This window comes from Pleurodeles waltl, chromosome 9 (genome assembly GCF_031143425.1).
Source record: "Pleurodeles waltl isolate 20211129_DDA chromosome 9, aPleWal1.hap1.20221129, whole genome shotgun sequence".
Taxonomy (NCBI): Eukaryota; Metazoa; Chordata; class Amphibia; order Caudata; family Salamandridae; genus Pleurodeles; species Pleurodeles waltl.
Window position 1 is genome coordinate 763,549,036 of NC_090448.1, and position 22,790 is coordinate 763,571,825.

The window sequence follows — 22,790 nt, forward strand, 5'->3', positions numbered from 1 at the left end:
GTAAGGCCTGCTAGAGGGGTGACTTATCTATACTGCATAGGCAGTGTGAGGTTGGCATGGCACCCTGAGGGGAGTGCCATGTCGACTTACTCGTTTTGTCCTCACCAGCACACACAAGCTGGCAAGCAGTGTGTCTGTGCTGAGTGAGGGGTCCCCAGGGTGGCATAAGATATGCTGCAGCCCTTAGAGACCTTCCCTGGCATCAGGGCCCTTGGTACCAGGAGTACCAGTTACAAGGGACTTACCTGGATGCCAGGGTGTGCCAATTGTGAAAACAAAAGTACAGGTTAGGGAAAGAACACTGGTGCTGGGGCCTGGTTAGCAGGCCTCAGCACACTTTCAAATCAAAACATAGCATCAGCAAAGGCAAAAAGTCAGGGGGTAACCATGCCAAGGAGGCATTTCCTTACACAGCACGTCAGTGCAAGGGAGATATTTTCTTCTTTTAATTTAACGTGACAACAACATCTAATGGCTAAGAAGGAAGCTACTTATGTCATGCTCAACATCAAGAAACTAGAAAAGTTGCCTTTTACTATGGCCGAAATACCATCTGCTGAGTGGTTAATACATGGGGTCATTAATCTGCCTATTTCTACACTACAATTCACCTCCTGTTTAAAACACATTCCGGTAGGCAGATATGAAAAACTGGGAGATAGTTACATTCATGAGTTGTGGGAGCTTCCCTTCTCATACAAATGCTTCAATGGCATGAAAGAGGTCTTTCTTAGCGCTAGTGAATGCAAGACTTCAGTCAGCCATTCAATGGTTTGTAAACAGCTGTCCTTGCATGGGGCGTGTAACGCCTCTGCTGCAAACTTGGCATGTTATCTGAAGGGAGTCCCAGTCCCCTTGATTAGACCTACGTTCCAGGTGCTTTCAAACGGCAGCTACGTCCTTCTTAATAGTGAAGGCTGTTGTGGCATGCGGGCCGGAATAGTTTACGTTGTTTCGGTCTCTAAGGTCGTTATATGCTGTGGGTACGTACTGTTTTCCCCCACAAAATTTAAGGAGGTAGCTGATATTTGGCCTCACGTTGCTACTTCAAACGTGAATTTCGACAAGTTAAGTAGACTCAAGGCTTTATTGTTTCAAAAGCATGTGGCCCTTACATCTGCGCGCGAGACCTACGCACTTCAAGTAGCAAGGTCATCAGCAGAAATACGGTCCCTGTTAAATACGAACTTTCCGAGACACTTTGGTGAACTCGTGGGACGAATATTTAATGCATCCAGTATAAATGGAATCGCACATTTTTTCAAAGCTGTTTGTTCTGGTTTCGTTCACACCTTCTCCTCCATATTCGGTTTGATACCTAAGGCTATCCGCTCAGTTTTCAGTAGTATTTTTGGGGGATTTCCGATAACTTTGGCTTTATTAGCTGGCATCCTGCTGTTGCTGTTGTTTATGCGCAATTGTTGTCCCACCACAACGAGGAAAAATGATGGCGCTCCCATCAGCGTGGCTGTGTTGTGAGCGTATGATGCAGCATTTTGGAACAACACTCCTGGAGCAATTGGAGTGTGACTGGTCTTTGTCATTCAGACCAGTTTTGCGTTGTGTGTAGCCCGTGTTTCGGTGCCTCTGGTGCTCTTTTGAACATGCACTGGAAGTCTGTCTTTCACAGCAGCGCTTGCCTACAGTAGATGTTGATCTGTTGATGTTCTCGCTGAGGGTTCATTACGAGACATGCGCATTGAGGTTGCGTTTGCTGCGTGAAGCTAATTATGAGTTACCCTTCCTGGAGGAAGTTGTCGACAACTCATCAATGGGCATTCCACGGGATGCCGCCTTGGTTGACACTGGGGTTATGGAACACACCTGCTCCTTGATCCTTTTTTGCGAGAACTTTCTGGCTTTAACATCTGCCGGAGAGGAAGATCCCCTGTTCTCCATGACTCGTACCTAGTTTAGAACTTTTCTAAATTGACATGTCTTCTTGATTCGATTATACGTCACATGCTCATGTTTTTAAATTGCCACGTAGTATGCTTGTTTGTCCTTTTAACTTGTCCAGATTGACGTGGTTTTGGTTTGGTTTGGATGAACAGAGATGGGAAGTGGAATCAAAAAAATCTACAGTAATGTCTAACCAACTAATTCTGTCGACGGATGCAGTCCAGCCTTACCTAGTAAGCGTGGTAAATCCCCGACATCGATTTGTTCTTACAAGATTCCGCTTAAATATCTTCCATCGGCTAGTAACCCTTCCGATTATGAGTGACTGGAGTACAGTTTTAAGAGCATGTCCATGTGATGCGAAAGCTCCCCAATCTACAATGCATGTGGTCCTCTTTTGTAAATTTTATGATATACCAAGAAAATGTTTCTTATTGCCTTTTTTAAGATCGACTAATTTGCGTCAGTGCCGCGACACGTATTTCAGCTTACAGATTTTATCCTCTATTGAAATGTGTGGAATTTTAGCAAACTTTTTATGTACAGTACTCTCTGTAAGGAAGTCTATGGGCGTACTGAACTAATTTTATTTGAATATCTGGAATCTCCGGTAAACTCCTCACTCTCTAGAAAATACTGTAATGGAACTCGATTTTGCACTGATGTAAATTTATCAAGTTTTATATACCTGTCCTTGAATGATTTAAGGATGTGTTTTATTACTTTCCCTATTTATTTATAATTTTTCTTATACATATTTATTACTAAATGTGTTATTATTTGATACTTTTATGGCTTGTTGAAAGTCGAATAAAGTCTGTTTGATGATGACGTGGTTTTTATACATATCTTAGGTTGAGCTTTTAGCAAAGAGATTTTAGTTTGACTTTCAACCGACAAGGGGAGGGTGTTGTGTAGCCATTTTAGTTATAGCTCCATGCACGTTATTTTAACACACTAGGCCGCTGTGCACTTTAACCTAGATATATTTTATTCGGCTTCGCATTATTATTTTTACAATAACCATTTTATGCTCTTGTTTTATTTTCATCTATCTAACTGTTTTGCTTAGCCCAGCACTGTGTTCTCAAACAAGACATTCTTGATCACTCTGTGCTTCATTCAAGGCTACAGTTTGGTACATTGCCGGTGAACGTGGTAGAAGTTTAGTCTCCAATATTCGTAGAAAATACACAACCTTACATAGGGACATTTCTTAGAACATCAGCTGTGTTATCATAAAACACTTCCTAGTCCCATTATATGTTAAGAGGGAGATTCCAGCCAGGGAATCACGACTGTATGCTGATTGCTGAATGCTTCGCTACAGATGCTAACGCAGACTACAGGCCTTTGCTCAGGTATGAGGGTTGATGTCTTTCCGGGGGTACCTGAAAGGCAGAATTACAGCTTAATATGCTGTGCTCAGATTATGATTTAGATAGGAAATAATCCATCGATCATAGTGACAACATGATAGCGTTATTCTTATGCTTCACCATTTTAATACTGTCATGTTGTGTCGTCCTGGTTATTGCAGCTCACACTTTGCTGTCTAAGATGCAGTCGTTTTATTAAACCAATCATTAAAACATATACTGCTTCTGTTTGTCATTTAGATACGAGACTGAATTGTAAATGGGAGAACCGGATGCAAACTGTGTGACCACGACTTCCCTGAGAAGCATAATATGTCATGCGCTCAGCTACCTAATCATCACTATCCCCTGGTAGAGATGAGGCACTGCTAGTTAGCCGGAGCAAAACCCAGATTAGGGCGACAAATGTCACCCACAGTGGGTTAGACTCAGTCTCCCACACTGTGGACAGTCTTGCTGCTCAAAATCCAGTAGTCTCATTAGAATAATGAGAGCCTACGCGACAATATATGCTAATGCCCCACCTGAGCCCTGCCACTCCAGCAGAAAGGAGGTACAATGCTGCACATAGGGCTACCTGCAATGTGGTGGAGCGCACATTTGGGCTGCTGAAGAGGCGTTTCAGGTGCATCCATAGGAGTGGAGGTGCACTACAGTACAGCCCTGAGACAACATGCAAAATTGTGGCTCCTGGAAACAGCATGGGCTGACTCCCTTCCTGCTTGTGATGTCATCAGGCTGCTTCGTTTTGCCGTTTTCGCTATTTGCGATTTTTCAGTCACCGAATCGCATAATTTTTGCGATTCGCTATTTGCATCTCGCAAATAGCATTTCCAAATTTTAAGAAATCGCTATTAGCGATTTTCTAATTTGATACATCACGTTTTGCATTTCTAAAAGTGCGATTTCTTAAAATTCGCAATTTGCAAATCGCTACTGGGAATCTTGATACATCTGGTCCATTGTTCTGTACTGGTCATGTGGCTTCAGATGTTGTCACTGCCATGATGTAGACTATTGGTGTTATTAATCTAGGATTCCTGTTGCAAAGGCAGGATGTATGGCTCAAACTGAGGTCATGCAACAGTGATAGTTTGCCTATTTAATGTGTTCCCATTGCATTTCCCTTTCCTCCATGGTATCAAGGTAGCGGAGCACATAACCCTGAAAGGCACAGGTATTCGGATAAGGAGTGTTTTTTGTAACTCAGACTCCATTTCTACAAGGACCTGTTTCTAATATTTGTATGTTCCACTTACATTCTCAATAGAGTTTGTTTACTTTAACCCCTTGGGTGCGGTTGATGAGCTGGTCTCGCCATCGGCGACGGATGCTGTGTGCAGAGGACTAGACCAGCTCGTCCTGCACCCGGCACACAATTGCGCGCTGACCTCATCAGAGGCCACCCCCATTGTGCTGGAAGCTCAGCTTCCAGCACGATCCGAAGAGAAATGCTTTGCATTTCTCTTACGATCAGGGTGGGCGCAAGCAGAGGCATGAAAGGCCTTTCCCTTTCTTTTATGTCTCTTTGAGTATTTCTGCAGCCCGATCATGAAACGATCAGGTTGCAGAAATGCCCACTAGACACCAGGGATGTTTTTTTTTTTAAAATTAACAATAAAGGGGAGCGACCCCTTAGGCAAGGGTTGCTCCCCTGGGGGACCATTTTTTTAAAGGCCTTTTCTGTCCCCCCCTGGGGCAGATCGGCCTATTGTAATTAGGCTGATCTGCCCCCAGGGGTGGAAGAAACCTCTACACGCCGGGGATTATTGACTTTTTTTTTGTTTTGTTACAGGAGTGGAGCGACTCCTTAGGCAAGGATCGCTCCCCTGGGGGATAAATTGTTTTTAGGCCATTTCTGCCCCCATTGGGGGCAGAAATGGCCTATTTTTATTAGGCTAATATGCCCCCAAGGGGGGGAGGCAGAAACCACTAGACACCAAGATTTTTTTTTTTTGCAACAATTTCACGAAAGGGGAGCGACCCCTTAGGCAAATGTTTCTCCCATTGGGGTCAAATTTATTTTAGGCCATTTCTGCCCCCCTAGGGGGCAGATTGGCCTATTTTAATTAGGTCGATCAAAACCACTAGGCTCCAGGGCTAAATTAATTTTTTTTACAGATGGGGAGCGACCCCTTAGGCAAGGGTCGATCCCCTGGGGGCAATTTTATTTTAGGCCATTTCTGCCCACCTTGGGGGCAGATCGGCCTATTCATTTTAGGCCAATCTGCCTCCAAGGGGGGCAGAAACCACTAGACACCAGGGATTTGTTTTTGCGCCAATTTCACGCAAGGGAAGTGACCCCTTTGGTAAGGGTCGCTCCCCTGGGAGGCAAATTTATCTTAGGCCATTTCTGCCCCCTTTGGAGGCAGATCGGCCTATTTAAATTAGGATAATCTGCCCCCAAGGGGTCAGAAACGACTTAGGCACCAGGGATTGGTGTGTGTGTGTGTTTTGTTTAGGGGGGCAGCCCCTTGGGCAAGGGTCGCTCCCCATGGGGGCACATTACTGTTGGCCATTTCTGCCCCCCTTAAGGGCAGATCGACCCTTTTTTGGGGGGCAGAAAGCCCCGCAGAGGCCAGACAAGATTTTTTTTTTTTTAAAGTGGGTAGGGGTGTGGCTATATCCCCACCCCAAATAAATGGGGACAAAGTTGTTCTGCCCACCGGTGGGCAGATGGGGCAATTACACCCAATCCACTCCCACGGGGTGACCGAAAGCCTACTAGATGCCAGGGAATTAAAACAAAAAATAGTGGGGTGGTGGCTACCAACCAGTATGGGCATGGTTTTGCCCCACTCCATCTGAAGGGGGGAACAGTTTTTCAGCTCACCGCCCTCACACTAAAACATCTGATCCTACAGCAAACAAGAGGACATTTGATTATTTTGGGTTTTGGTTTTACATTTGGGCCATGAGAGCTTGTCTAACTCTCAAAATCGTCCTATTTGGAATGGTGAGGGCTGCTTTTTTTGGACTTTGGGACGCTGCCATGTAGAAAAATCTACGAGACCTAGAAACATCTGAAAACTAGACATCTGGGTGAGTCCAGGTTGGTGTGCTCCACATGCACCCGCAGCATTTTCCTACCCACAATGCCGTGCAAACCTCCAAGTTTGCTTGAAATCACACATTTTCCCCACATTGTTGTGATGAAACCTTCCGGAATCTGCAGGAATCCACAAAATTCCTACCACCCAGTATTGTTGCATCTATACCGATAAAAAGTCTGCCCCACTTGTCAGCCTAAAAACATTTTTTTTCAAACTACCCTTTTGGACCTGCTTTGGATCCCCCTCAATTTCGACATGTTTTCGTCACTTCCCTGTCACAGACACTTGGCCACCTACACAAGTAAGGTATCATTTTTATCAAGAGACTGAGGGGAACATTGGGTGGTAGAAAATTTGTGCTGGTACAGTGACTCCACACAGAAATGTGGGAAAAATTTGATTTATTTAGCTAAATTGGAGGTTTGCTGAGGATTCTGGGTAAGAAAACACTGGTGGATCGACGCAAGTCACACCTCCCTCGACTCTCTCAAGTGTCTAGTTATCACAAATGTCTGGATGTGGTAGGTTTCCATAGATGGCTGCTGAACCCAGGACCAAAACCTCTGGTGCCCCCCGCAAAAACAGGTAGTTTTGTATTTGATAATTTTGATGTGTCCATGGAGTGTTTTGAGCATTTCCTGTCGCGGGCACTAGGCCTACCCACACAAGTGAGGTACAGTTTTTATCGGGAGATGTGGGAGAATGCTGGGTAGATGGAAGTTTGTGACCCCCCTCAGATTCCAGAACTTTGCATCACCGAAATGTGAGGAAATAGTGTTTTTTGCCAAATTTTGAGGTTAGCTAAGGATTCTGGGCAACAGACCTGGTGAGACCTCCACAAGTTACTCCATCCTGAGTTCCCCTAGGTGTCTAGTTGTCAGAAATGTCCAGGTTTGCTAGGTTTTGCTAAGTGCCGATTAAGCTAGAGGCCAAAATCCACAGCTAGGCACTTTGGATAAAACAGGCCAGTTTTGTTTGGGAAAGTGTGATGTGTCCATGTTGTCTTTTGGGGCAATTCCTTTTGCGGGCACTAGGTCTACCCACACAAGTGTGGTAGCATTTTTAATGGGAAACTTGGGAGAATGCTGGTTGAAAGGAAATTTGTGGCTCCTCTTAGATTCCAGAACTTTCTATACCCAAAATGTGAGGAAAAAGTGGTTTTTTTGCCAAATGTTGAGGTTTGAAAGGATTTTGGGTAACAGAACCTGGTGAGAGCACCACAAGTTACCCCATCCTTGGTTTCCCTAGGTGTCTAGTTTAAAAAAATGCACAGGTTTGGTTGGTTTTCCTAGGTGCCGGCTGAGCTAGAGGCCAAAATCCACAGCTAGGCACTGTGCAAAAAAACAGGTCAGTTTTGTTTGGGAAAATGTGATGTGTCTATGTTGTGTTTTGGGGAATTTCCTGTTACGGGCACTAAGCCTACCCACACAGGTGAGGTACAATTTTTATCGGGAGACTTAGGGGAATGCTGAGTGGAAGGAAATTTGTGGCTCCTTTTACATTCCAGAACTTTCTATCACTGAAATGTGAGGAAAACTTGTTATTTTTGCCACATTTTGAGGTTTGCTAAGGATTCTGGGTAACAGAACATGGTGAGGGCGCCACACTTACCCCATCTTGGATTCCCCTAGGTGTCTAGTTTTTAAAAATGCACAAGTTTGGTAGGTTTCCCTAGGTGCCGTCTGAGCTAGAGGCCAAAATCCAGAGCTAAGAACTTTGCAAAAAACAGGTCAGTTATCTTTGGGAAAATGTGATGTGTCCATGTTGTGTTTTGGGGCATTTCCTGTCACGGAACTAGACCTACCCACACAAGTGAGGTACCATTTTTACTGGGAGACTTGGGGGAATGCTGTGTGGAAGGAAATTTGTGGCTCCTCTCAGAGTCCAGAACTTTCTGTCACCGAAATATGAGGAAAAAGTGTTTTTTCTGCCAAATTTTGAGGTTTGCAAAGGATTGTGAGTAAGAGAACCTGGTGAGATCCCCACAAGTCACCCCATCATGGATTCCCCTAGGTCTCTGGTTTTGAAAAATGCACAGGTTTGGTAGGTTTCCAGAGGCGCTGGCTGAGCTAGAGGCCAAAATCCACAGCTAGGCACTTTCCAAAAAACATGTCAGATTTAAATATAAAAATGTGATGTGTCCATGTTGCGTGTCCTATGGTGGGCATTTGGCCTACCCATGCAAGTGAGGTACAATTTGTATCCGGAGACTTAGAGGAATACAGAATAGAAGAACAAGTGTTACTGTCCCTTGTCTTTCTCTATATTTTTTTCCTTCCAAATGTAAGAAGGTGTGCAAAAAAGACGACTATTTGAGAAATGCCCTGTAATTCACATGCTAGTATGGGGACCCCAGAATTCAGAGATGTGCAAATTACCACTGCTTCTCATTACCTTATTTTGTGCCCATTTCGGAAATACAAAGATTTCCTTGATACCTATTTTTCACTCTTTATATTTCACTAAATGAATTGCTGTATACCTGGTATACAATGAAAACCCATAGCAAGGTGCAGCTCCTTTATTGGCTCTGGGTACCTAGGGTTCTTGATGAACCTACAAGCCCTATATATCCCCACAACCAGAAGAGTCCAGCAGACGTAATGGTGTATTGCTTTTTTTAAATCTGCCAAATATGGAAAAAGGTATAGAAGAAAACTTGGACAGAAATGGCTATTTTTGTTTTCACCTCAATTTCAATATTTTTTATTTCAGCTGTTACTTTCTGTAAGAAAACCTTGAAGGATCTGCATAGATGACCCCTGAATTCAGAATTTTGTCTACGTGTCGGAAATGTTTATCTGTCTGGGATCCAGCATTGGTTTCACACCCATTTTGGCACTCACTGGAAGGTGGCTGAAAGCACAAAAAATAGTAAAAACGGTGTATGTCCCAGTAAAATGCCAAAATTGTGTTGAAAAATGTGGTTTTCCGATTCAAGACTGTCTGTTCCTGACAGCTGGGAAGATGGTGATTTTAGCACTCCAAAATATTTGTTGATGCCTTTTAAGGGAAAAAGCACAAGCTTTCTTCTGCAGCCCCTTTTTCCCATTTTTTTTGTTATTGAAACGTTCGCTGTATTTTGGTTAATTTTTGGTCTCCTCCAGGGGAACCCACAAACTCTGGGTACTTCTAGAATCCATAGGATGTTGGAAAAAAAGGACACAAATTTGGCATGGGTAGCTTATGTGGACAAAGAGTTATGAGGGCTTAAGCGTGAACTTCTCCAAATAGCAAAAAAAACAGGCCTGGCACCTGAGGGGAAAAGGCCTGGCAGTGAAGGGGTTAAATACATTTGTTGACACTTTTCCTCTTTGTAATTGCAACAATTTTTTCCTAAATAGATGCTCTATAGTTTTTCCCAGCATGATGGTGGAAGATGGACATGACAAAGGAAATGCCCCAAATATTCAAACAAGAGTCTTGTACTACGTGTTTATTACACATTACATTTTTTAAACGAAACAAGAAGATTGAGGTGAAATAAAGACAATGAAATAAACTAAAAAAAGTCTATCATGGTGGATGGAAACATGGTAGCAGAGCCAAATACATTTGAAGTCCAATGTCCAAAATACTACTGTCCTCTGAAAAGGTAAATGTGTCCATTGAACATTCCACAGAGTGAATGGTTGGCACACAAGGAAGAAATTACGGTTTGGTGTCTCTTGGAGGTGGTGATATTGGTCTTGCCATCCTCTGCTGATGGTCCAAATGATTGTCCCTCCGGGGAGGAGTGGTGGGCACACGTGCAGGGACTGGGTTGGTAGGGGCAGGCTCATTCTGTGGCAGGGCTTCCTGGTCTGTGGCTGGCAGTGTTGTACTTTGGACAAATGTTGAGGAATCACGGACAAGGCAGACCGACTGGGAAAGCCCTGCGCATAATGTGATAAATGTCATACATCACCCCAGTGAAGGAGCACATATTGGAGTTGATGTTTTGTATCTCTGCATTGTTTTTCCTCTGCACTTGCTTAATGTCTGGGAGCTCCTTTAGGACCTGGCCCATCACGTCTTAGGACTGTTGGACTGATACCAAGACTTGGTAGGGTATGGCTAACAAAAACCCTAGTGGCCTCCTAAGCTGGCCCACAGATTCCCTTCCACGACCCCTGCCCCCACTAGCCTGTGACCTTGAAGTGTTCCCCAAACCCCTGGGTCCTAGCAGACCTGCTGGCTGAGTTGATGTTGGCTCTCCAAGTAGCCAGGACTAGGGAGCACAGGTTTGGTGTGCAGGTACTCGTTACACAGGAAGTGGAGGGGTCCTCATGCTGAGGTCTTGTTGCAGCTGTTGTGGGAGGTGTAGCTGTGGACCGAGTTTGACTTACTCGAGCTGTGTGGCCAGACAGACCAGATGGACCAGCTTGCTGCTCATCATCCAGACTTGCAGCATTGGAGTCCTCACTGAAGGCTTGCTCCTGGTCTGGAGTCGAGGTGTCTTGGCTGGCAGACAATGGTGCTCTGGGTCGGGTGGTTGGACCTGTGAAGGATGCAGAGGATATGTGATTAAAGTATAGTTTGTGCATTTCGTGTGTCTTTGTCCACAAAAGTGCGAACCTAAAACCTAGAAAGAGAGAGAGACTGACTGATTAGGCCATTTGTGTTATTTGGTATTGATTTACCCAAGCAGACTAATTTACACAGATAACTACTCCAGTGCTGACCTTGTAGAGATGTCTTGAAATGCCAAAGTGTTAGTTCTGATTTGTAGGTTTTGTGTGACAGACATTGAACCCAACACAGTGGTGAACAGATTGGAGTTCTGGACCATTCCAAGGCCTGGAAGGCTGCAAAACATTGGACACAAAGAGGTTCATAATGCACATTATACTGTAATTGGCCATCATACGGACAGTGAAATTTCACTTGTGTGTGGCAACTAATTCTGTTCAGCGTTTTGGATATATTGGATTCAACAGACAATAATGTAAGCGTTTTCATCAATTCAATTTAGCTATGAGCAGGTGTCAACATGGTTGATACACACAAAGTGATATTTTAATCCATAACATGACATGGTGACAGACAAATGCACTCGTTTTTTAAATGTGTGTCCACATGGAAGAATAGGATGGTGTAACAAAATTACATTCCACTATTGTTTTTCAGATCCAATAACAGAGCATCATGGTAGTTCTAGTCATCTGTTGACACCATGGGCAGTACATGTTTGAAAAATAAGTTGCACATATCGCTTTCAAAGACGATCTTATAGATGAAAACACGTTTGCTACTGGTACACACATATGGATATAATGTGACTAGGAGAAAATACAACTTAGGAACATCATACCTTCCTGTGAAAATGGTTGTAGTTTTGGATCTGATTTTAGAAGCACAACAACATACATTGATAGACAGTAATGGGCACATTCCATGCAAGAGACGATCTCTGGGGAACTACCCACTGTCTGACTTTTCCGTATAGCATTGTGTTAGCAAGGGAGCTACAGCCATGCTGCTGGTAACTTGTATGATAAAAATTTTGTTTAGTCAAATTTAGCTATATTTGTGTTGCTAAGGTTGTTGCAGCATTGTAAATGTCTACCTTAAGGGCAGGACTCCATTGGTGATTAGGGAGACATACAAAGGTCAGACTTACCAGTCCGCGCTCCACCAGGTTTCCAGTCAAGCCATCATGATGGAGGGTGTGCGAGTGGCAGAGGAGAACCACTGTAAGGAAATGCCTCCTTGGCATGGTTACCCCCTGACTTTTTGCCTTTGCTGATGCTTGTTTTGAATTGAAAGTGTGCTGAGGTCTGCTAACCAGGACCCAGCACCAGTGTTCTTTCCCTAACCTGTACTTTTGATTCCACAATTGGCACACCCTGGCATCCAGGTAAGTCCCTTGTAACTGGTACCCCTGGTACCAAGGGCCCTGATGCCAGGGAAGGTCTCTAAGGGCTGCAGCATATCTTATGCCACCCTGGGGACCCCTCACTCAGCACAGACACACTGCTTGCCAGCTTGTGTGTGCTGGTGAGAACAAAACAAGTAAGTCGACATGGCACTCCCCTCGGGGTGCCATGCCAACCTCACACTGCCTATACAGTATAGATAAGTCACCCCTCTAGTAGGCCTTACAGCCCTAAGGCAGGGTGCACTATACCATAGGTGAGGGCACCAGTGCATGAGCACTGTGCCCCTACAGTGTCTAAGCCAAACCTTAGACATTGTAAGTGCAGGGTAGGCATAAGAGTATATGGTCTGGGAGTCTGTCAAACACGGACTCCACAGCACCATAATGGCTACACTAAAAACTGGGAAGTTTGGTATCAAACTTCTCAGCACAATAAATGCACACTGATGCCAGTGTACATTTTATTGTGAAATACACCCCAGAGGGCACCTTAGAGGTGCCCCCTGAAACCTTAACCGACTATCTGTGTAGGCTGACTGGTTCCAGCAGCCTGCCACAACCGAGACATGTTGCTGGCCCCATGGGGAGAGTGCCTTTGTCACTCTGAGGCCAGTAACAAAGCCTGCACTGGGTGGAGATGCTAACACCTCCCCCAGGCAGGAGCTGTAACACCTGGCAGTGAGCCTCAAAGGCTCACTCCTTTGTTCCAGCACCGCAGGACACTCCAGCTAGTGGAGTTGCCCGCCCCCTCCGGCCACGGCCCCCACTTTTGGCGGCAAGGCCGGAGGAAATAATGAGAATAACAAGGAGGAGTCACTGGCCAGTCAGGACAGCCCCTAAGGTGTCCTGAGCTGAAGTGACTCTAACTTTTAGAAATCCTCCATCTTGCAGATGGAGGATTCCCCAATAGGATTAGGGATGTGACCCCCTCCCCTTGGGAGGAGGCACAAAGAGGGTGTACCCACCCTCAGGGCTAGTAGCCATTGGCTACTAACCCCCCAGACCTAAACACGCCCTTAGATTTAGTATTTAAGGGCTTCCCTGAACCTAAGAATTTAGATTCCTGAAACTACAAGAAGAAGAAGACTGCTGAGCTGAAAAACCCCTGCAGAGGAAGAACAGAAGACACCAACTGCTTTGGCCCCAGTCCTACCGGCCTGTCTCCTGCCTTCCAAAGAAACCTGCTCCAGCGACGCTTTCCAAAGGACCAGCGACCTCTGAATCCTCAGAGGACTGCCCTGCTTCAAGAAAGACAAGAAACTCCCGAGGACAGCGGCCCTGCTCCAAAAGACTGCAACTTTGTTTCAAAGGAGCAGATTTAAAGACCCCTGCAACTCCCCGCAAGAAGCGTGAGACTTGCAACACTGCACCCGGCGACCCCGACTCGACTGGTGGAGAACCAACACCTCAGGGAGGACCCTCCGGCGACTCCAAGACCGCGAGTAACCCAAGTTGTCCCCCCTGAGCCCCCACAGCGACGCCTGCAGAGGGAATCCCGAGGCTCCCCCTGACCGCGACTGCCTGAACTCTAATTTCCCGACGGCTGGAAAAGACCCTGCACCCGCAGCCCCCAGCACCTGAAGGATCGGAACTCCAGGGCAGGAGTGACCCCCAGGAGGCCCTCTCCCTTGTCCAGGTGGTGGCTACCCCGAGGAGCCCCCCCCTTGCCTGCCTGCATCGCTGAAGAGACCCCTTGGTCTCTCATAGGAAACTATTGAAAACCCGACGCGTGTTTACACACTGCACCCGGCCGCCCCCGCGCTGCTGAGGGTGTACTTTCTGTGTGGACTTGTGTGTCCCCCGGTGCCCTACAAAACCCCCCTGGTCTGCCCTCCGAAGACGCAGGTACTTACCTGCTGGCAGACTGGAACCGGGGCACCCCCTTCTCTCCATTGAAGCCTATGTGTTTTGGGCACCTCTTTGAACTCTGCACCTGACCGGCCCTGAGCTGCTGGTGTGGTGACTTTGGGGTTGCTCTGAACCCCCAACGGTGGGCTACCTTGGACCCCAATCTCAACCCCGTAGGTGGTTTACTTACCTGCTAAAACTAACAATACTTTACCTCCCCCAGGAACTGTGAAAATTGCACTGTGTCCACTTTTAAAACAGCTATTTGTGTTTTATGTGAAAAGTATATATGCTACTGTAATTATTCAAAGTTCCTAAAGTACTTACCTGCAATACCTTTCAAATGAGATATTACATGTAGAATTTGAACCTGTGGTTCTTAAAATAAACTAAGAAAAGATATTTTTCTATAACAAAACCTATTGGCTGGATTTGTCTCTGAGTGTGTGTTCCTCATTTATTGCCTGTGTGTATGTACAACAAATGCTTAACACTACTCCTTTGATAAGCCTACTGCTCGACCACACTACCACAAAATAGAGCATTAGTATTATCTCTTTTTGCCACTATCTTACCTCTAAGGGGATCCCTTGGACTCTGTGCATACTATTCCTTACTTTGAAATAGTGCATACAGAGCCAACTTCCTACAACCACCACCTGTCCTTTGGGACTCCAGGGGATGCTTGAAGACCAGTGAACTAACCTTCCCCCACAGGTCGTTCTAACTCTTCCTAATCTCATCCTGTATGCACAGGTTGTTAGCTATTGCGTTCACCCTTTCAACTATTCTGGTGCACATTTGCCTTTTCTGGGAAATGGTAGTATTTTGGACTTGTGCTCCAAACAATTGTGGCTCTATTCTAATGATTTCATCCACCATGACAGACAATTTTCCCTCTGTGAAATGGGGATTTCTTTTCCCTACCATTGTAAAATATATCTAAACAAAACTAGTGGTCAAACAAATGAAGAGTACCATAAAAAAAAAAAAATTAACAAAAAAGACACAGAGGAAGAGGTAAGCAGAATCAAAACAGCTGGCTCCTATGTTGTGGATTAGGCTGCCTGGCTGACCTTCTGTGGTGGAATGACAAGGGATCATGGTATGTAAATGAGTGTGTTTTATAGTGTGTTTTGCAGGTGTTTACAATTGTCCAATTTGCAACAGGCTTGGGCTACTAGCATCCAACCAATGGCTACAGCTATGATACTGTAAGGAACGGGTCCCGCGATGGACTCCTGCCTTCATGGGCCGCCGCTAACACACTGCCAGCACAACTGTGTGATCTAAATAGGCTTGGCGGGAGGCTGCCATCAAGACTGCAACGAAGTGCTAATTGTCGGTACCTAAGTCTGTGGCGTCTGCTGCGGGATCCAGCTGGCGTGACGGCAGTCACCCAACTGTGGCGGTCTTTGGCATAGCCAAAATGCATCTAAATACAGCAGGCTGGAGACCACCAACATGACAGTCTTTTCAGGCCTGACGCCGTTTGGCGGTAAGACAGCCAAGATCTAAATCAGGCCCTTGGTTAATTTTCTAATAAAAATACACACTTATGCTTAAGTCACACTTGTTTCTTTCTCTCCAAATGAAAGAAGATTGGATGAGGATGCACAAATTTAAATGTGTACACGCTGCAACAGGAATTCATCATGGGAAGAATTGTTGGCAGCCACATTAGTGAAGGAGCTGAAGCCATGTGAAAAATAAAGTTATTCTTCTTATGTTGAGCATCAGCAGCATAAGACACTTCTGTAGGATTAGACTGAGATAGCCAGGAGACCTGTGAAGAAACCCATCCATGTGGGAAAGTGCCCATGACCCTGCTGTGCTCCTTTCAGTGGACTCCAGTAGCTCCTGCCGGTGCATAATATCTGCGCCCTCAGCCAGCAGAGCTCACTTGAACAGATTCCTAGTGCTCTCTTGCAGGAAGATGGAAGGTATAGCTAGTAGTATAAGGGATATACAGAGCTTTTGTCCACTGATTAGTCCATGATTTGAGGGCACCATGACTGGAGCTCTTACTTTTTTTGTTGTGACACCAAGATATACATTAGCGATTAGTGCACATGCACTAACAGGATCCTGCAGGAAATCCCTCCCATTGCACCCTTGAAGTTCAGAGGCCTTCACAACCTTTATGCTTTATTCCTCCACCCTCTCACTTTGGATTTTGCCTGCTTCGACCAAGCCCTGGAAGTGAATATATAAAACATCAAACGCTTTCAGAATGTGAAGAGTTTATGTTTGATGTTCCACATAAAACACAATTTTGAATTGGACTAGATCACCTTTTTATAAATCTAAAACACAGCTGCCACGGGGATCTGTCACATGTGCAACACCTTCACTGTAACCCAGTGCTTAATTTGCCTAAAGTAAGTGTGCTGGTGACCAAAATGTATCTTTGGAGATTGGTATCGCCACCATCCACATCCAGCGCTAGCACTGCCCAGTTACACAGTGAAAGGCAGACTTCTGATGAAGTGAGCAAAGGAATGAGGGAAATGTGCTGTAAAGTTACTTTAGTCAACATAGTCAGGCCTCCTCCTTCCACACCCTTAAAGTTCTCAATGAAATCTTCTACTGGTTCCCAGTCAACACATATAGAATGGTCACTCGGGTCCTCATCATCATCAGCAAGCTATGGCAATACACTCTATTGGAATCACTCTCTAACTTCTGGAAGACTTCAGACCATTCAAAACCCAGTGGCCAGACACACACTAAGGGCCTGATTACAACTTTGGAGGAGGTGTTAATCTGTCCCAAAAGTGACGGTAAAGTGACGGATGTACCACCAGCCGTATTACGAGTCCATTATATCCTATGGAACTCGTAATACGGCTGGTGGTATATCCGTCACATTTGGGACGGATTAACACCTCCTCCAAAGTTGTAATCAGGCCCTAAGGCTTTTCCCCCGGTCACATCACTCCGTACCTGAAAAGACCTTCACTGGCCCTCTATTCAGTAATCCAGACTCTTAAAGTTGCTCACACAAACATGCAAAGACCTGTACAACTCCTACCCACCTACCTCAATAGCTGCATCATCTATAGCACCTCCCCTCAGCCAGAGTCCTGCTCGCACATATCCACTGCACACACAGATTCGGAGTGAGCCTTCTTGCTTTCTCCTACCTCATGCCCAAAGCCTGTAATTACCTGCCCCTACACATTAGAGCTACCTTCTCAGTACTTGCGCTCCCCAAGAAACTGAAAACTTGTCTCTTCACCTGGACAAGACCCAGTCACAGCCATTATAGCCCTGCTTTCTCAGCACCAGGATACTCTCCACTGTGAGCTGTGCAGTTCACAAATACCCTTGACATAAAATAAAATAAAGTTTGCCTTAGTAATATTGTTGTGCTGTTGTTGAAACATCTCTGGCGCCTCTCGTTTCACACATAGGGTCTCATTATGACAATGACGGTCAGCTGACCGCCACACCAGCGATGGCGGTAATGCAGTCACCAGGCTGGCGGTGAAGACTGCCAAATTATGACCGTGGTGCTGATCCCTCCCATAGACAGTCAAAGCACCACCTGAACCGCCAGTGCGGTCCGATCGCCGACCATGACAGTTGACATCTTCAGGCTGGCGGAACACCATTTCCCGCCCACCATATTATGACATAGCAGACCACCAGGATTTCCAGGGCGGGACCACCGCCAGAAAAAGTCTGGCAGAAACAAATCATATAAAAGGGGACACTCACCTCCAGGGACACAGAGGAGTCCGCGGCTGCCATGGAACCCAAACTGGAAGTCCTGCCGATGCTGTACCACGGAATGGCAGGCCAGGAGCAGCAACGCTGACAACGATGGTGAGTACAACTGCCTAGCACAGAATGGAGGGAGGGGAGAGTGACACACGCACAACAAACACCATATAAACACACACACCACACACCAAAAACAATCTGCAGCTAAATCGTACAACAACATAAGGCAGAAGTAAAGAAACAGGACACATACCTTTGGTTCAACCTCTGAATTTCAGTGGACCTGCGCCCACAACAAATGAGCCAACTATATACAAAAGGCCATTGGCCAGTCCAATGTTCACAAGAACCCACAGGGCAACGTACAAGGCCCAACTTGACTCCTGACAGACTAAGGGGGTTATTCTAACTTTGGAGGAGGTGTTAATCCGTCCCAAAAGTGACGGAAAAGTGACGGATTTACCACCAGCCGTATTACGAGTCCATTATATCCTATGGAACTCGTAATACGGCTGGTGGTATATCCGTCACTTCACTGTCACTTTTGGGACGGATTAACACTCCTCCAAAGTTAGAATAACCCCCTAAGTCACTCCCACATCATCGAAGGCAGGCACCTCAGGGGGTCGTTTTCTTGGGTGGGGGGTCCTTGGGTTTGGGTCTGGGAGGGGGCGGGCCTTTGCTCTTTTTTTTTTCAGGGGGCGGAGGAGTGGGCTTGGAGCGGGGGTCGGAGCACCAGGCTTGTGCCCTTTAGTGGGAGGTTGAGCTGCAGGGGGAGGGACATGAGATGATTGGGAGCTGGAGGCACAGGGCTGGGGGAGTGGGACCTTCCTTTTCCAGACAGGACGGGGTGGGGGAAGAGGAGGGAAGAGGTCAAAGCGGGCAAGGAACAGTTTGGGAGTGAAGGTAGAGGGAATGGTTGTAGGAGGCATAGGTGTGCTGGACTGGGTTGCAGGTGCATGTACAGTGTGCGTGTGTGAGCTGGACGGCTGTTGAGTGTCTGAGTGGGAGAATTTATGTGTTTTGGGAGGGTGTTGGGCAGACAAGGTGGGAGAGGACAAACAGGTCATGTGCTTGTATGTTGTGGTGGTGTCTGCAAGTGAGGTGGGTGTGCTGCATGTGGTAGTGATGCTGGTGATGGTGACTGCGCATGTGGTGAATGGGGTGCTAGTCTGCATGTCTGCTGTTGTGGTGACTGTGGGCAAGGCGGTACAGGTGGCAGGATCTGGGATTGATGATGCAATGCTTGCAGGTGTGAGTGCTGATGTGACTGTGAGGGAAGAGGAGGAGGAGGGGGAGCCAGTGGCTGTTGTTGTGTGTGCTCCTGTGTGTTGGCTCTGTGTACGCCTGTGGTGTGATCTGTGGTGCCTGTGTTTGTCTGTGCGAGTCCTCTCTGTTGACTTGGGTGCATGCTGGTCTGACTGTGTGCTTGGGATGGGTGGGGGAGAAGGATTTGGGACTGGGACCAGGTAGTTGGAGAGGAGACAGAAGAACCAGGTACACTGGCTGCTATCAAAGAGGATGGCCAGAGCCGAAAATGATCTCTGTAGGGCAGCCAAGCCACAGTGAATGCCCTCCAGGTAGGCATTGCCTTGCTGCATCTGGGATGCCAGCCCTTGGATGGCATTCACTATGGTTGACTGCCCTTCAGAGATGGATCTCAGGAGGTCAATAGCCTCCTCAGTGAGGGCAGCAGCGCTGACTGGGGCAGGGCCTGAGGTGCCTGGGCGAAGGAGACGCCCACCCTCTTTGGTGAGCGGGCATGGGCAACTGGGTGGGGGCGCTAGTAGGAGGCCGGTGCTTGTACAGGGTGGCGGAAGATGAAGTAGCTGGGGTGGTCCCAGAGGTGTCCACCACCACCAGGGAGCTTTAATCGGAGGAGGAATCAGAGTCAGTAGTATCAGAGTATCAGCTCCTGTTTCCCCTGTGATGCACCCCACGCCCTCCAACCCACTGGTCCCCTTGGCATCTGTGCTCTCTGCCTCCTAGGTCCCGTGGGCTGCAGCTCCTCCACTCGCTGGTGCCCCTGCTCCTTTGGCCAATGATGCTGATGCACACAAGTACAGAATGACAAAAGGAGAGAGGGTGGGGGAGAAAGAAAGGGAGCACAGGGTCAGTTTCAGCAACATATGGCATACACATCACAAGGACTCACTGGGACTAACACTGTACAGTATGAACCACAATACCAAACTATTGACTGGGAACTACAGCAGAAAATAACACAGACACTACCATCTGCACACTTACTGGGACTCACTAAGCCATATCTGCCATGGTATGCCAGCTACTTGTCAATACCAAATGAACATACCACTCTTCATTGCTATGCAGGACTATACAAGAGTAGCTAAACAGGCATATTGGACCATACACTGACTAGAACCTTGCACCAATACAACGTGGCAGGTATCAAGAAAGATTTCCACACAGTGTGTACTCACCCCCTTGTGGCTGCTGTGCTGCCTATCTAACTCCGGATTGGTCACCGCCAGTATGCGGGCCATTAGGAGGGTCAGGGTCTGACGGGCACCCTCCTTTATTGGGAGGATGTCTTTAGCTGTGCCTCCATGGTCTTCCATGCCCAGTGTTGCAGGTCCTCCCACCTCTTTCTGCCTTGGGTGCTCTCCCAGGATATGGACCCCCAGAATCCGCACATCCTTGGCGATGGCACACCACAATCCTTTTTTCTGATGGGTGCTGACCTGCATAGGGAATACAGACGAAAGGACACCATGAACTTATCACTACATTCTGTTTCAGCAATGGCTTACATACTGCATAGATCCCACATTGACCTCACTCACTACTTGTACCTCTACGTACACATTGCATGCAGCAAAAATACACTCCCCAAGTGACACACTGCCAGCACACACATACTTCTACATAAATCAATGTTGCATACAAAGTCCCCAAAAGGGCCTCACCTATTGGTCTGGAGGCCCATACAACTGTCCATACAAAGGTAGGACCCCATCCACCAGCTTCTCCAGTTCTTCCGATGTGAAGCCTGGGGCCCTAGCCCCTGTAACATGGGCCGTCGTGACTTCCAGGCACAGGACAAAGCAGGACACGCAGTGGAGATGTTGATGTGGTGAGAGTCAGAAATCAAGTGAAGTGGGATAGAGAAAATGCCTTCATCACTGGCAGTGATCATCATTGGATCCTGTGCTCCATAGACTTTTATGTTAACCAATGAGGAGTTGTACGGCGGTGCAGACTGCCTTTTGCCATGGCGCCAAACGCAGGTGGAGTGAGGTCACTTACACCTGTCCCTGCATATAGGACAGGCGGTTGCAAATTCCTAATGTTGGTACTCATGGCGGCCAATTTAAAGTGCGTCATAGGTACCAGTGGTAGACACCAATGCAATTCCATTCTGCTGCATACTTTGGTTGGCTTGTGGACTCTGGCACTCAAATTAGATATCATACCAGTGCACTGCATGAAGATGAGTAGATGACATTACATTTCACATGGGATGCTACTAATCATGAGACACAACTCCGACTACATCTGTGTGACATAATTGCTAATGAACAGTATTGCTAGTTTTTGAGGAAGTCTATTTGCATGTACAGGACACCAGTGCAAATTAAAATCATTGTTTGTGTACATTGGATGTGACTGCTCTGTGTACTGTGATATTGTGTGTCCAACCTCCCTGCAGTCACGCACTTCTGATTTTTGGTTCACCTAGATACCAACCACTGCGGAGGAGGAGCCAAGCACCCATGTACAGACCCCTAGTCGACTTGGCTACACTGTAGGAAGCCACATTATTATGACCTATCGTCTGGACAGGGCCACAATCACTGAACTGAGTCAACAATTGGAGCCAGATCTGATTCCTGCTATTCATAGCAGTACAGCAATACCTCCTGCAGTACAGGTCCTGACAGTGCTCCACTTCCTGGCAAGTGGTTCTTTCCAGGAGACTGTGGATTTGGCTTCAGGAATCTCACAGCCAATGTTTTTGATTTTGCTTAAAAGAGATTTAGCTACTTTGATGAAACACATGACCAGCTATATCACATTCCCCCAGAGCGAAGATTTGTCTACTGTGAAGGTTGCATTCTACACCATGTGACATATAGCACATGTTATTGGGGCCATTGACTGGACCCATATTGCCTTTGTCCCTCCCAGGACAAATGAGCAGGTCTACAGGAATAGGAAGAGTTACCACTCAATAAATGTCCAGATGGTGTGCCCTGCAGATTAATACATCTCTCACATTACTGCCAAGTTTCCCGGATCTGTGCATGATGCCTACATATTGAGGAACAGCAGCGTCCCACAGGTGATGGCACGACCACAGAGTGAGAGAGTGTGGCTTATAGGTGAGCTGGAGTTTTCACAAAATGTATGTCACTGTATGCCACCTGAAGTTGTCCTCTGTGCCACTGTACATGAATAATGTGTTTCTCCCAGAACTTCCAGGTGACTCTAGCTACCCAAACCTATCTTGGCTGGTGACACCAGTGAGGAATCCGAGGACAGGGGCAGAGAATCGGTACAATGAAGCACATGGTCAGGCCAGAAAGGTTAGTGAGAGGACTTTTGGGCCGCTGAAAGACAGGTTCTGGTGCCTCCATGTATCTGGTGGATCCCTACTATACATCCCTGGGAAGGTCTGCCACATATAGGTGACTTGTTGCATGATGCACAATTTGGCCCTCAGATGCCATGTGCCATTGCTGCAGGAGGAGGGGAAAGACAATGCACCTGTGGCAGCAGAGGACACTGAAGACAGTGATGAAGAGGAGGAGGATGAGGATGTGGACAACAGGACACATCTGATACAGCAGTGTAGGAAAGTACCATCTTGCCTGGCATGTTACCCCCATTTTCACTGTATGTATGTATGTTTTAGCCCCTGTGTCACTTGGATCCTGCTAGGCAGAACCCCAGTGCTCATAGTATGTGCCCTGTGTGTGTTCCCTGTGTGGTGCCTAACTGTATCACTGAGGCTCTGCTAACCAGAACCTCAGTGTTTATGCTCTCTCTGCTTTC